At 45.5% G+C, this 11,085-nt stretch overlaps 1 non-coding gene across 1 annotated transcript; it reads right to left on the reverse strand.

Annotated features, from left to right (window-relative positions):
* Positions 1–3,056: 3,056 nt before the first annotated feature.
* On the reverse strand, positions 3,057–3,171 carry LOC142362113 (U6atac minor spliceosomal RNA). Its single transcript, XR_012764684.1, has one exon. It is a non-coding gene; the product is annotated as a U6atac minor spliceosomal RNA (small nuclear RNA).
* Positions 3,172–11,085: the final 7,914 nt, after the last annotated feature.

The raw sequence follows: 11,085 nt of genomic DNA on the forward strand, positions 1-11,085 counted from the left end.
GAGAAGAAAAATTTCCATCAGCCCAAAAGCAGCAGATCTGGCTCCCGTGCCCATTGTCACTCTCCCACCACACCAAGGGGAACACGCTGGGGGAAGGAATGGTGCAAAAAGGGAGTGCAAAGGGCAAGCAGTCCTTTGGCGAAGGAATGGTGCAAAAAGGGAGTGCAAAGGGCAAGCAGTCCTTTGGCTCCGGTGACCCTTCAGTGGTGTATGAGCCCTAAGGGGATCGCATGGTGGGAATAGAGTAAAACAACCATCCACCTCCTCTAAATCACATCACCTTGTAGAATCAGCGAACACAATCTTTTCCCTCCCATATATCACCCTCACACCAGACAGATCTCGAATGCAGGGGAGAATTGAGCACTTCTGCTCCAGAGCATGCGTCTGCGGTTAATAACAGACGATCCTAATCACCGCTCCTGGAGCCCAGGGCTAGCTGATAACTCTCCCTTCTGACTACTGACCCCCATAATCTTCTCATTCCTGAGAAGGAGCAGATATTGTGAACGATGGGTTTTAGCAATTGGGACAAAAATAGTTCTCTTTTTGCTCAAAGAATTTGGATAGCAAACTAAGGGAGAAGGAGAGTGGCTGAGCAGACACACAAAAGGGCTGGGATAGATCTACATCATGTATCTGGCTCTGCCACAGGCTTGCTCTCATTGACCTTAGGAATTAGTTAAGGTCTCACAGCCTCATTTTCTTGCTCTGGAAAAATCAACATAATAGCAAACAGCAACTCCAGAATGGCATTTTGAGGATACATCATTAACTGGTATTTATAATATGCGTTGAATTTTTCAGAGTAAGGTGGGATGTAATATTAACAGCCGAGAAACAACGCTTTGCTGAAACTGCTCCTTTACTCAGAGAGTGGTTTCACTGCTTCTGCAGCAGCCCTTGAGGCTGCATTACCACTGAAGGGTAGCCTCACCAACTCTCCATTTACACTTTAAAACCTCTACACAGGCAGGAGCGGAGTCACAGATGCAGCTGCAAGAAGAAACCACACACCACAGTTGTGCAGGTGCATGTGGGCCCCAGTGGGAAAGAATATTAACTATTTCCTGGTAATAGGGACACAGCGGTCCTTCACGCAGATAAAATAATCTCAGCACAGTTCCAGGACACAGCCTGCGTGGGAAGCTACTATCCAAATGAATACGCAACTGTGCTTAACTGATCCTAGCTTAAATGACTACAGACTAAATATTCTGGATTCTCTTTCAATTATCAGCTAAGTTTGTGCTTTGTGTGCCCCACATTTTCAATGTGGCAGGCAAAGCTTTCATCCTGTGACTTCCACTAGTAGTAGTTTAAATCTTTATGTCTGGAAGGCATAGCTGATATGTACCCCAATATTTCAAGACTGGATCCACTTTTTTAACAAGCTAATCATATTATTTGCATCTCTCCTTGACAAAAAGTTGCAGCTGGATCATTCTTTGTGCCCATAAAGTACCTGGGAATTAGAAGAATAATTCATAATTGATACATTTTTGGGAGAGTTTTATCTTTCTGGAAAAAAATTGTCTGTTTTGATTATTCTAATATATTTTTTAATTACAATTATTCTCTGAAATGGAAACTGCATGATTATTTGCAAAAGTAATAAGGCATGTCTCCCTTCTCTGAAAAGACTGAAGTAAGAATCAGGCCTCCAGTATGAATGCGTACATAAACTACATTTTAAAATCATTTTCTATGAAATTGCTTCCAGTTATCGGGTTTGCTAGAATATTAAGATGCAAATCTAGGCAAAGTAGATTTTTTTTTTATACACTTAATACCCGTGAACCTAGTAGGATTGGCTGAGCTGAAGCGGCTGCAGGAGATAATGATGTTCTGCTGAAACACAGCAACGCTTCAATAAACCCTGACGATCATAATGCATTGAAATAACAACATGTGGCATTGCAATCCGCCCACACATCATCATGCATCACACCAAAAATGTCACGATGTGCTGATGGTTAAGTTTCTCTTCCAAAATCACAAAGCTGGCAGTTCTAGCTGCAAAGTTCACAACAAGCTCTGCTTTTTCATTTCATGTCTTTGGCTGGTTTCAGCTGTACCCAGGATCTTTCTTACTTGTGTCGATGATGGTAGATGCTCCTTAAGCATTTAAAATCAAGATTCAGAAAAATACTTAGCTATCCAAGTTTCCGCTGTTACAGAGCCCCACCTGAACAGTAGGAGGCTGTAAAATTAGGCAGAAAATCTGGTAAGAAAGAAGTCTGGCACCAGCTTTCTGTGCCTTCTTGCTTTCAAGCAGGGCAGAAAGTAGCCTCTGTCTTTCAATTCTACTTGAAATATAACTTCTGCAGGTTTTCCAAATGCCTTTGCACTTACAAAGGTTTGAAAGCTTAGATTTGGCACAAGTTTCAGCAAAGGTTTAGGGTGGTAGTTAGTTGGAATGATGGAAGAAGTGGAATTTTACCTTCCCTCTATGTCATGATAACAAAACAGTTATGAAAACTTTTTTTTTACATTTGCCTTCTCCTCTGTTTGATAAATAAGACAACACATTCACAATCACCTACCTTCAAGGGCTTCCACTTTTCCTGCCACTGGTGGAGCTAAAGACAAAAAATTTTAGGAAAAATTGCTTGAATGGATCAAGCTAAATCCAGAGAAGGCCTGTCTGTATTTACATTGGGGTCTGGATGGAGTTTTGGTGCCTATACCCTAAATTTTTACTTTGATAACCTCAGCCACTGCTTAATTCTGCAAATATCCGCTTTAAATAGGTGCTTCACTCTTAATATAAAAAAATCCTGTTGAAGCACTCTTTAAGTTCTATATCTACACATGCTTACTAGCACTTCAGTATTCGTAGGTCAGAGAAGTGCGACTACTACCCCACATTGAAGGTCAATGGAGATCCAGACACAAAATCTTTCTTCCCTCCACCCTTCCCTCCTTTTCCCTGATGGGCTGGATGATGATGCCTGCTGCTTTTTTTTTTTTTTTTCCCCTGAAAGCCAGAGTGACGACAATGATGATCCTGTGTTTTCACACAAGAGCTTGACCATTGTGACAGTCTTCCCAGGATACACATTAGATGCCACAAAGTAAGTGTAAGACTTCAACATGGTTAAAAATCCATTAGGACTTTTTCCATCTTAACCAAGGAGAGTGCTGTCTTGCTCTCCTTCTATATTTCCGAGGTACTGGGGACATAATTCTCTTCTGAAGGGCTCAAAATTCACATTTCCCGCCTCCCTAGAAAGTATTATAGTGATCAGGGGAGAGGCTGGAGCGGGACACTTCTCATCTTGTGGGTCTTCCAGCAGGAAATGGAAAGAAAATCGGATTCACTATGTCAGAGAGAAGAAGAGTGGTCATGTCTATGATGCCTGCTGGCTAGGGCACTCGCCTAGTCACAGCCCTGGCTTCCGTGCCCTGCCTCAGGATTGCTTCTGCATTCTGCACTGAGCAGCTATTGCCTGAAGCACCCAACCAGCCCTGAGATCAGCATGTGAAGCCCAGCATGTCCCTTACCACCTGATTCCAAACTGTACACTTTTGTACTTTCCTTCTGGTCCAACTCATTTCTAATCCTTTCCTAAAGTTGTCTTTCCAACAAGAGAGCTTGGGAGTACCCCCAAATCTTTTGTCTAGTGACCAGAGTAGGCTGAGAAGTGTGGCTTTATGGGGGACAGAAGAGTAGGAAAGGGCAATAGCAGGGCTTCACTGTATTTCACACCTTTGGCAGAATGTACCTGCTAGGGTACCACGCACTCAAGAATTATGTGACATGACAGTGGCCATGCAAATGTGCACTACATATTTCCCTCTGTGGTTAGATCAGAGCTGTGTCTGTCCCTGCGTCCTATGAGGTCTGAACATCCCCAGGGTCCTGGCCTCTGCTCCATGGGGCTGAAAATTCACTATTGCAAAGCCTGGCCCTGCAGTGACAAAGCTCCTCTTTTGGATCCAGCAAGTACAGTGTGGGAGAGAAACCTAATTACATTTTGGTACGATTCAGTCCTTGGTTTTTCAGGTGATACTGCCACTAGTAACTCACACTGATGGGCATTTAGTTATGGCAGTGATACTTTGTTATGAGAACTCCCATCCACTGCCCACTGAACTGAGCCTGCAGGTGTCACATCGCAAAGGCGAGTGAGCAGTTCCTCAGCAGCAAGAGCTTTGGATGGCTCTTGTGCACAGACAGGTGTAAAAACAGGGAAAGGTTTTACAGACCCCATTACTGGTCAACAGAGCCACTGATTCAAGAAGCATGGCCGGGACACATATATAAAAGTAGATGTGACGCAGTGCACGGTCTTCTTAGGGAAAGGACTTTGGGAACTTCCCGTACAGACGCAGCCTGCGTCTCCTCCTTGTGTGTACTGCAGGGGAAATGGAAGACGAGAAACACCAAGGGTGGGAATTAAGACTGTGTTTTCATTTCCTCTTTCTTGTTTGTTACTTTTTGTCCTTCTCTAGTAAAAGGAAAAAAAAATAATACAACAACAAAAAACCCAGCTGCACCTGGGTTTTTACATAAATGTTCTCTTGCACTTCAACTCGTTCACCTCCTGGCAACACTGAACTCCAGAAAATACGGCGTGCTCTCTCTTTAAGAAAGACTGCTCCCTGCCCAGCTGTTGACTTGCCTGAAGGTGAGACCTCTGCTTAAATTCATGGCTCCAGCTGTCAAAAGCAAAGAAAAGCAGCTTTTCCTTGGCGGCTCTCTGCTTTGGGTAGAATTTGACATCTTCCTCAGTCAGCAGAATTTAATCAGCATCAAGTGCCCACAACCGCTCAGCCCCACCACCGCTGGGCTGGGGCTGGGGCTGGGGCTGGGGAGCCAGACCTGCGGAGGAGAAGAGGGGGAGAGTCTGCAGCGCAGCAGGCACAGACACAGGCACCATCGCCCGTTTCTATAAGAAATCCAAAGCTTGTCACTGTCTAGGGAGAGCCTCATTGTACTCTTTGACTTCAGAATTGTTATCACACAGTAACCTTACCCTGCTTAGGCTCTGCTGTGTCCTCCTGAGCAGCTGAGAATGGTAAATGGAGTGAGTTATTGACAGCTGACAATGATACTGGTTTCCGAAAGAAAGCCAGTGAAATGGCTCAGGGATATGGTTTCCCAGACTTGAGTGAACAACTAAAGCCCAGGGAGCGACTCCTGAGATCGCCATGCCCTGTTTGCCTTCCTCGTAGGGAAGAGAATGTTTTCAGCTCTTTTCCAATAAATGTCAACAAAGTGATCCAGCTCATGCAGGAAACCTGTTAAGCTGAGCACCTAACCTGTAACACCCAGCATTCGATGCATTCACGAAGCTCAGACAGTCAGAGCAGACCGGTGCGTGCAGGCGTGGGTACGTGTAGGCGTGGGTATGTGCCCGCTTGCGTATGGACCTTCCACACAGGAGGACATTTGCTTTTCCCCAGTGCTGCCACCAAACCCCAAAATCCCGTAGAGAGAAACGCGGTGGGGAGAGCTCGGGACAAGGTCACGGCCAGGGAGGTGGTGGTGTGGCAGTTCCCATGACAGGCCTCAACCCTGCGACGGGGGATGGGGGGCTGCGCTGGCCCCTTCCCTTCCCTGCTGCTGCGCTGTGCCACGGCCGGGGAGCCAGCCTGGCTGCCCCGAGACCCTCATTTCGGGGAGTCGGCCGGTGCACGATGGCTGCTGCCACAACAGGAATGTGCACGGGGTGTTGTCTCAAGGAGACATTGTATTAGGTCTTACCCATTTAAAATAACTTCTTCACAGTAAATATTATCTGCCTATGTGTTTTCAACACACAAGCTCCGGACCTTCCTATACGTGTAGTTCATTTCTAGCACCTGCAGCTGCTACCCATTTCCTGACAATACCGTCGTGCCCATTGAGGAGAGGAAGGACATGTTGGGTTGTTGGGTTTTTTCAGTGTTTACCTCTTCCACCTGTTTGATATTAGCCTGCATAATGGCACAGGGCTGCAGCAAAGGAGGCGGCTGCTGGAAGCAAACAGGAAATGAGGCAATGCCCGAGGTACGGCGAAGAAACCACGGTGTGCGCACGTGTGCGTGCCGGGGGCACTGGCTGGTGGATATCCACTTGTCTCCAACCGGGGGGGGGGGGTGTGTGACTTCATCCTCCCCAGGTCCAGGCTAGGTATCAGAGGGACACAAAAGCACCGAATGCCCCCAGCTAGCAAAGGAGAGGGGTGAGAAGGGTGTGCTTAAGGGGGAGATGCTGTGGATGGAGGTGGGAGTGCAGGTAAAGGCTTGCCGCTCAGGGAGTGGGGGAGAACTCGCAGGTGCATGGCAGCCCAGGAGCTTGACAGTGATCAATGTAGAGCTCAGGCTGTGAACTGTGCACTCTCGCAGCCTGTAACCATCAATGTGGTGGGTTTTCTTCCCCGTTCCTTTGTATTTGGGGAATGAACTTCATAAAACCTGCATTCATCGTTTCTGCTCAGCCACATGACAAACTTCTACTGAACTGTGTCCTGGAGGGGTGATGCAGCCACAATAACAAGATCCCTCCTGCTCCAGTCATTAAACACACTGCATTTCTCACTCTGCAGCGCTGGGGGAGGGGACCGAGAGCAGCGGAGGAAGCAAATCCCACTGAGGATACTGTTACAATATGAAAGAGACCATTAACCCAATGCATTTACCTACAGAACTTAGCAACAAATGTCCTACTAAAAGATATACTTTTAATCTTATCCTAGCATTGCTCGGCTTTCTCAGTGTTTACCTTCAAAAAAGCTGTTACTGATAAGTGAAATTACAATCTTACTTCACTGCTTAAACCTCTCTATTTAAAACTTTGCAGTGTTAAAAGGCACAATGCTGATCTTGTCTAGTGTCTTCAGTCTCTTCTTTTCAAAAGATACACCCCTTGTATGAACAGCTAACTCAAGACATCTGTTGGATGCAATTATCTGAACGCTGCACATTTGTTTTATACATATTATCTTCTGTATTACTTGGGGATAATGTATCTAATTATGTTTTTCTGACAGTGATCTTGTGTGTGAAGTTGGTTTTCTACTGTCAGCCAAGTTCAGTGAGTGGTCAAATACTGTTTGTCAAATTTCTAGCAAAATTTTGTTATCGATTAATGAGGTAGATGTGCATGCTTAATTATTTTAATAATTCTTCTCTGCCTCCTGTAACTAGAAGAGGTGAAATGCGCACGCACATACAGATCCTTAGCTTTCATTCCCTACAACGCAGTTTTGTGGCAGGAGGTGAACTCTGTTACACGCTGTACGTCTGCAGGCTTACCTGCTGTACAGCACGCTGCTTGTGGGAAATGGGCCAACTAATAGCATCAGATTAAAAAATAGATGGAAATGACTGAAACATGCTTTCTTTTGGAATCAGGAATATTCTTTTGCTAGAAGTTCTAAAATTTTCATTAAATTTTGTGACAGCAACTCGCACTGACTATTTTGTAAAGTACTAGGAAAAACACTTTTAGCAAATGTCTGCAGAAAGCTTTTCTCTACCAACTCCATTTTACCTGTTTTCTAAAAAAAGGCCCTATAGACTCTGACACAGCCAAGTTGCTGTGGCTTGCTAAAATACCAGTGTTAGCTGAACCCTGGTAATTGTACAAACACGTGCTTTTAGCTGGGGCAAACACAAGATAAATGACGTTAACTTTTCTCTCGGGTATAAACTAACATGTTTCACCTCACAGCGGGAGATGTGATTGCAGGTCAGGCAGTGCAGCTCGGCTGATGGGCAGCAACTCGCTGACTGAGGTTAGCCTGAAGATGCGTCTCAGCTTGGTGTGAAGCCCTGGTCCTTCCCAACAAGGACAACAAGGGTCCTTCCCTCGTGCCTGACCTGGCAAGCACAGAGTGAAAGCGTATTATTAGTGTTATTTAATTTGCATTACTGTGATACTTAAGAGCTCCCGTTTGGATTAGGAGTCTGTTGTGCTAGACACTGTATAAACACACACGAAAGCGTGACACTGTCCTCAGGAGCTGCCTGCCTTATACAAATACACATGGGAGTCGGGCACGGTTTCGCACTGAGGTTGGGCTTTGTCTTCCTTAGTGCCTTGTGCTATTCCAAGCATGTTGTCAGCTCTTGCAAATCCTCTGTATTTAACAGCCCACACCTCAGCCTGCTCTTTGCTGAATGGGTAATTTGGCAAGTTCCCATGTTTGTGCAGCATGCAGTAGGTGACCCAGCAAGATGCTTGAAGCCAAGATGGCACAGACCACATGAGTCTACTATAAGGGCAACTACAAAAAGACCCCACGTATTGCAGTTCTGAGTGGAGAGAGCTTGAACTGGCTGAGTGTGGAAAACAAGCACCTAGCATTGGGCAGCTCGGGGGTCAGGAGGAGAGAGAACTGAGCTGGCACAGGCAATGCTACAGGGCTTGTCGGGTCTGCTACGTGCTTGATCCATGCTGAGTGACTGAGCAGCCTGAAGGGCTGCAGGGCTTGCCGTCCCATGGGAAGCATCTCCCCATCAACTCTGAGACAGGCTGTCAATAAACAATAACAAAATCGTCTTTGTATACCTCGGAGGCGGTGACTAAAGCAGGACCAGCAAGAAGCAGTTAGTTTACTCCGTGAGAAATGTTTATCCATTTTCCCCGCAGGCTGTTAATAGGACTTCTGGCTTTAGCACAAGAAATCCCACCTTGTTCCCTAAAACTTGCTCAATAAAGATGAGTCATAAGCAACGTCTGTGTTTTGAAGCAATGATCCTTCCTTCACCCGATGTAGGAATGGCGGGGTGACTCCTGGAAAGGAACTGTTTGGATAATACCCTGTGTTCAGTGGTCTGCAGTGATAGTCTCATAGTGGTGTGCATCCAAATGGTGCTTGGGATTTCTCATTTTCTAAAAGTAAGTAAAGAGCTCTCTATGCAGTATTGTTCTCCTATTTTCCCCTCTTCCTCTCAACATTAAAGATCGAACTACATTACTCCTTCAAAACTTATTTAGAAAAGCTACATCACTTGTTATAGATAGCCAGTACATTCAGTTGTGTTCAAGACCTTCTCTGCAGAGAGTTCACCAGTATGGCTACGGCATCGTTTACACGTATGTTGTGTGGATACGTGGTGTGCTGCTTGCATCTGCAGCGTCTTGTGGGTTAAACAAGTGATGTGGGCAGACTGAGTCGGGGAAAGCGTTTACATATCAAAAGATGTAAGAATTCTCAAAACCAGTATAAACCTAATAAACAAGTCTCCTCAGGTGTTGTTCAAGGTGGTTTGGTTTTGTTCGGAAGTAAGAATGCAATGCAGTTAGGGTGTTGCGGTCTGACTGATAAACCAGTTCTGGTCAAGATGGGACACAAAGCCCACACCATTTAGCTGACCTCACAGCAGAAGTGAAGCGTCTTGTCTTTGCTTTAATGTATTGCACTTGGGCTCACTCATGTGATCAGTCACTCCCTATTAAAAACACACATTTTTACTCTTGTAGACAAAATGCATAAACATTTGACCCTTGGAAATATGATATACAGCTAAAGACAGCCCTTGAAAAACCTGAAGTATGTACGTGCATTATAAATTCCCCCTCACAGGACCAGCATAGTAGGAAAAAAGATAATCAGTTGTGTCTGTTTGTCTCCCCCTCCATCCTGCTCCCTCATCTCCCTTGCACTCCCCCTCCCTTTTGCTGTGAGGTGTGCCAGCACTTGTCTTGGCAAAAGCCAATCTTGGATCTTAAAACTGAAGGAAACGCCAGTGTATTCATGACTAGCTCAGCCTTTACCAGGCCTCCTCTCTTCCCGCCTCAGCCCACACCACGAGAAGAGTACGTGGTGGTGGTGGTGGGCTCTGGGGAGGTGCAAGAAAGGGGCATCCACGCCCAGCACGACGGGCCTCCCTTGCAAGCACGTAGTTCATGCTCTCCTAAACCAGGGCCCTGGAATGGGAAGCATGTGTAAATCCATGTGCCCCACAGGCCAATCAGGGCAGACACCACCAGCCATGGGACAACTAGAGGGCACTGCCATTCAGTCTGGTCTTGGTCGGTGTTTTCAGTGGGGAAGTCAAATGAACAAGTGCTTTGTTGGCAGCTGTAGGGACTGGGTCCTTCTCTGTATGCAGGGCAAGTAACATCAGCTGGTAGCAGTGTGATTTCCACCACCTTCCACTACACCACACACACCTGCTGGCTTGTTCGCTCTCCCTGTCCAGGACAGCTTTGGCATTTCTGGAAAGATCCCCTGCAAAACTTACCACCATCACCACTTTTGGCGGTGGTGATTTTGTGACGTAGAAACCTGCCCATTAAGAGTTGCACAGCCGCTCGTTTTCCTAAGAAGCTACCAACAAAGAGTTGGGTGATAAAGCACGAATTCTCCTTCAGCCACACTCAGCCTGGTCTGGATTTCAGTCAGGGACCGAGATATGCCAAGTTTCAGTTCTCATCCTCAGAACCTCATGGTGTCTTGTCCTGATCATTAAAAATTAAATCACGCTGTGAGTAAACACCCATGGTGTTCTTAATGCATACGCATCTATAAAGTCCATGCCAGGACTTCGGATGGAAAGGGTCTGACTGGGCCTTCCACATCATAAAACATTGTTAATAATTTGTGAAGCTCCATCCTAAGCTTGCTCTCTATTTTACCCTTGTTAAATTTAATGGAATTTTTTTATATAAGCTTGTTCCCATAGTCATTATTTTATACCATCTTGTTCTTGTCTTAAGGTCATGCTTTAGTTTAAATAATTACTTTTCTCTCCCTGTTGTTTTCTCCTCTGACATATTTAAAGGCTCCTGTCCTTGCTTATCCATTCTTGTTGTCTTCTGGCTACATAAATCACTTTCTTTTATGGTCTTCTAAGACAGATTCTTTATTTCCCTGATCATCAGTTGTTCTGGTCTATCTTTTTTGTAAATATGGGTGACAAGTGCTGTATATGTTGTTCTGGATGATGTTTTGATACTGCCTTACGCAATGGCGGCAGTGCTTTTCTAATCAGCTAAAGTATCTTGTCTGATACATCCTGTAACTGCACTCACCTCTGCCACAGCTGTGTCACGTTGGTGGCTGTTACCCTGTAATGGATGACTACATTTTGGTCTTTCCTCACCACTGCTTCTTCCAAATGCTGTGTCCCTTCCTTTACATCAGG

The sequence above is a fragment of the Opisthocomus hoazin genome, chromosome 7, assembly GCF_030867145.1.
Source record: "Opisthocomus hoazin isolate bOpiHoa1 chromosome 7, bOpiHoa1.hap1, whole genome shotgun sequence".
NCBI classification, from domain to species: domain Eukaryota; kingdom Metazoa; phylum Chordata; class Aves; order Opisthocomiformes; family Opisthocomidae; genus Opisthocomus; species Opisthocomus hoazin.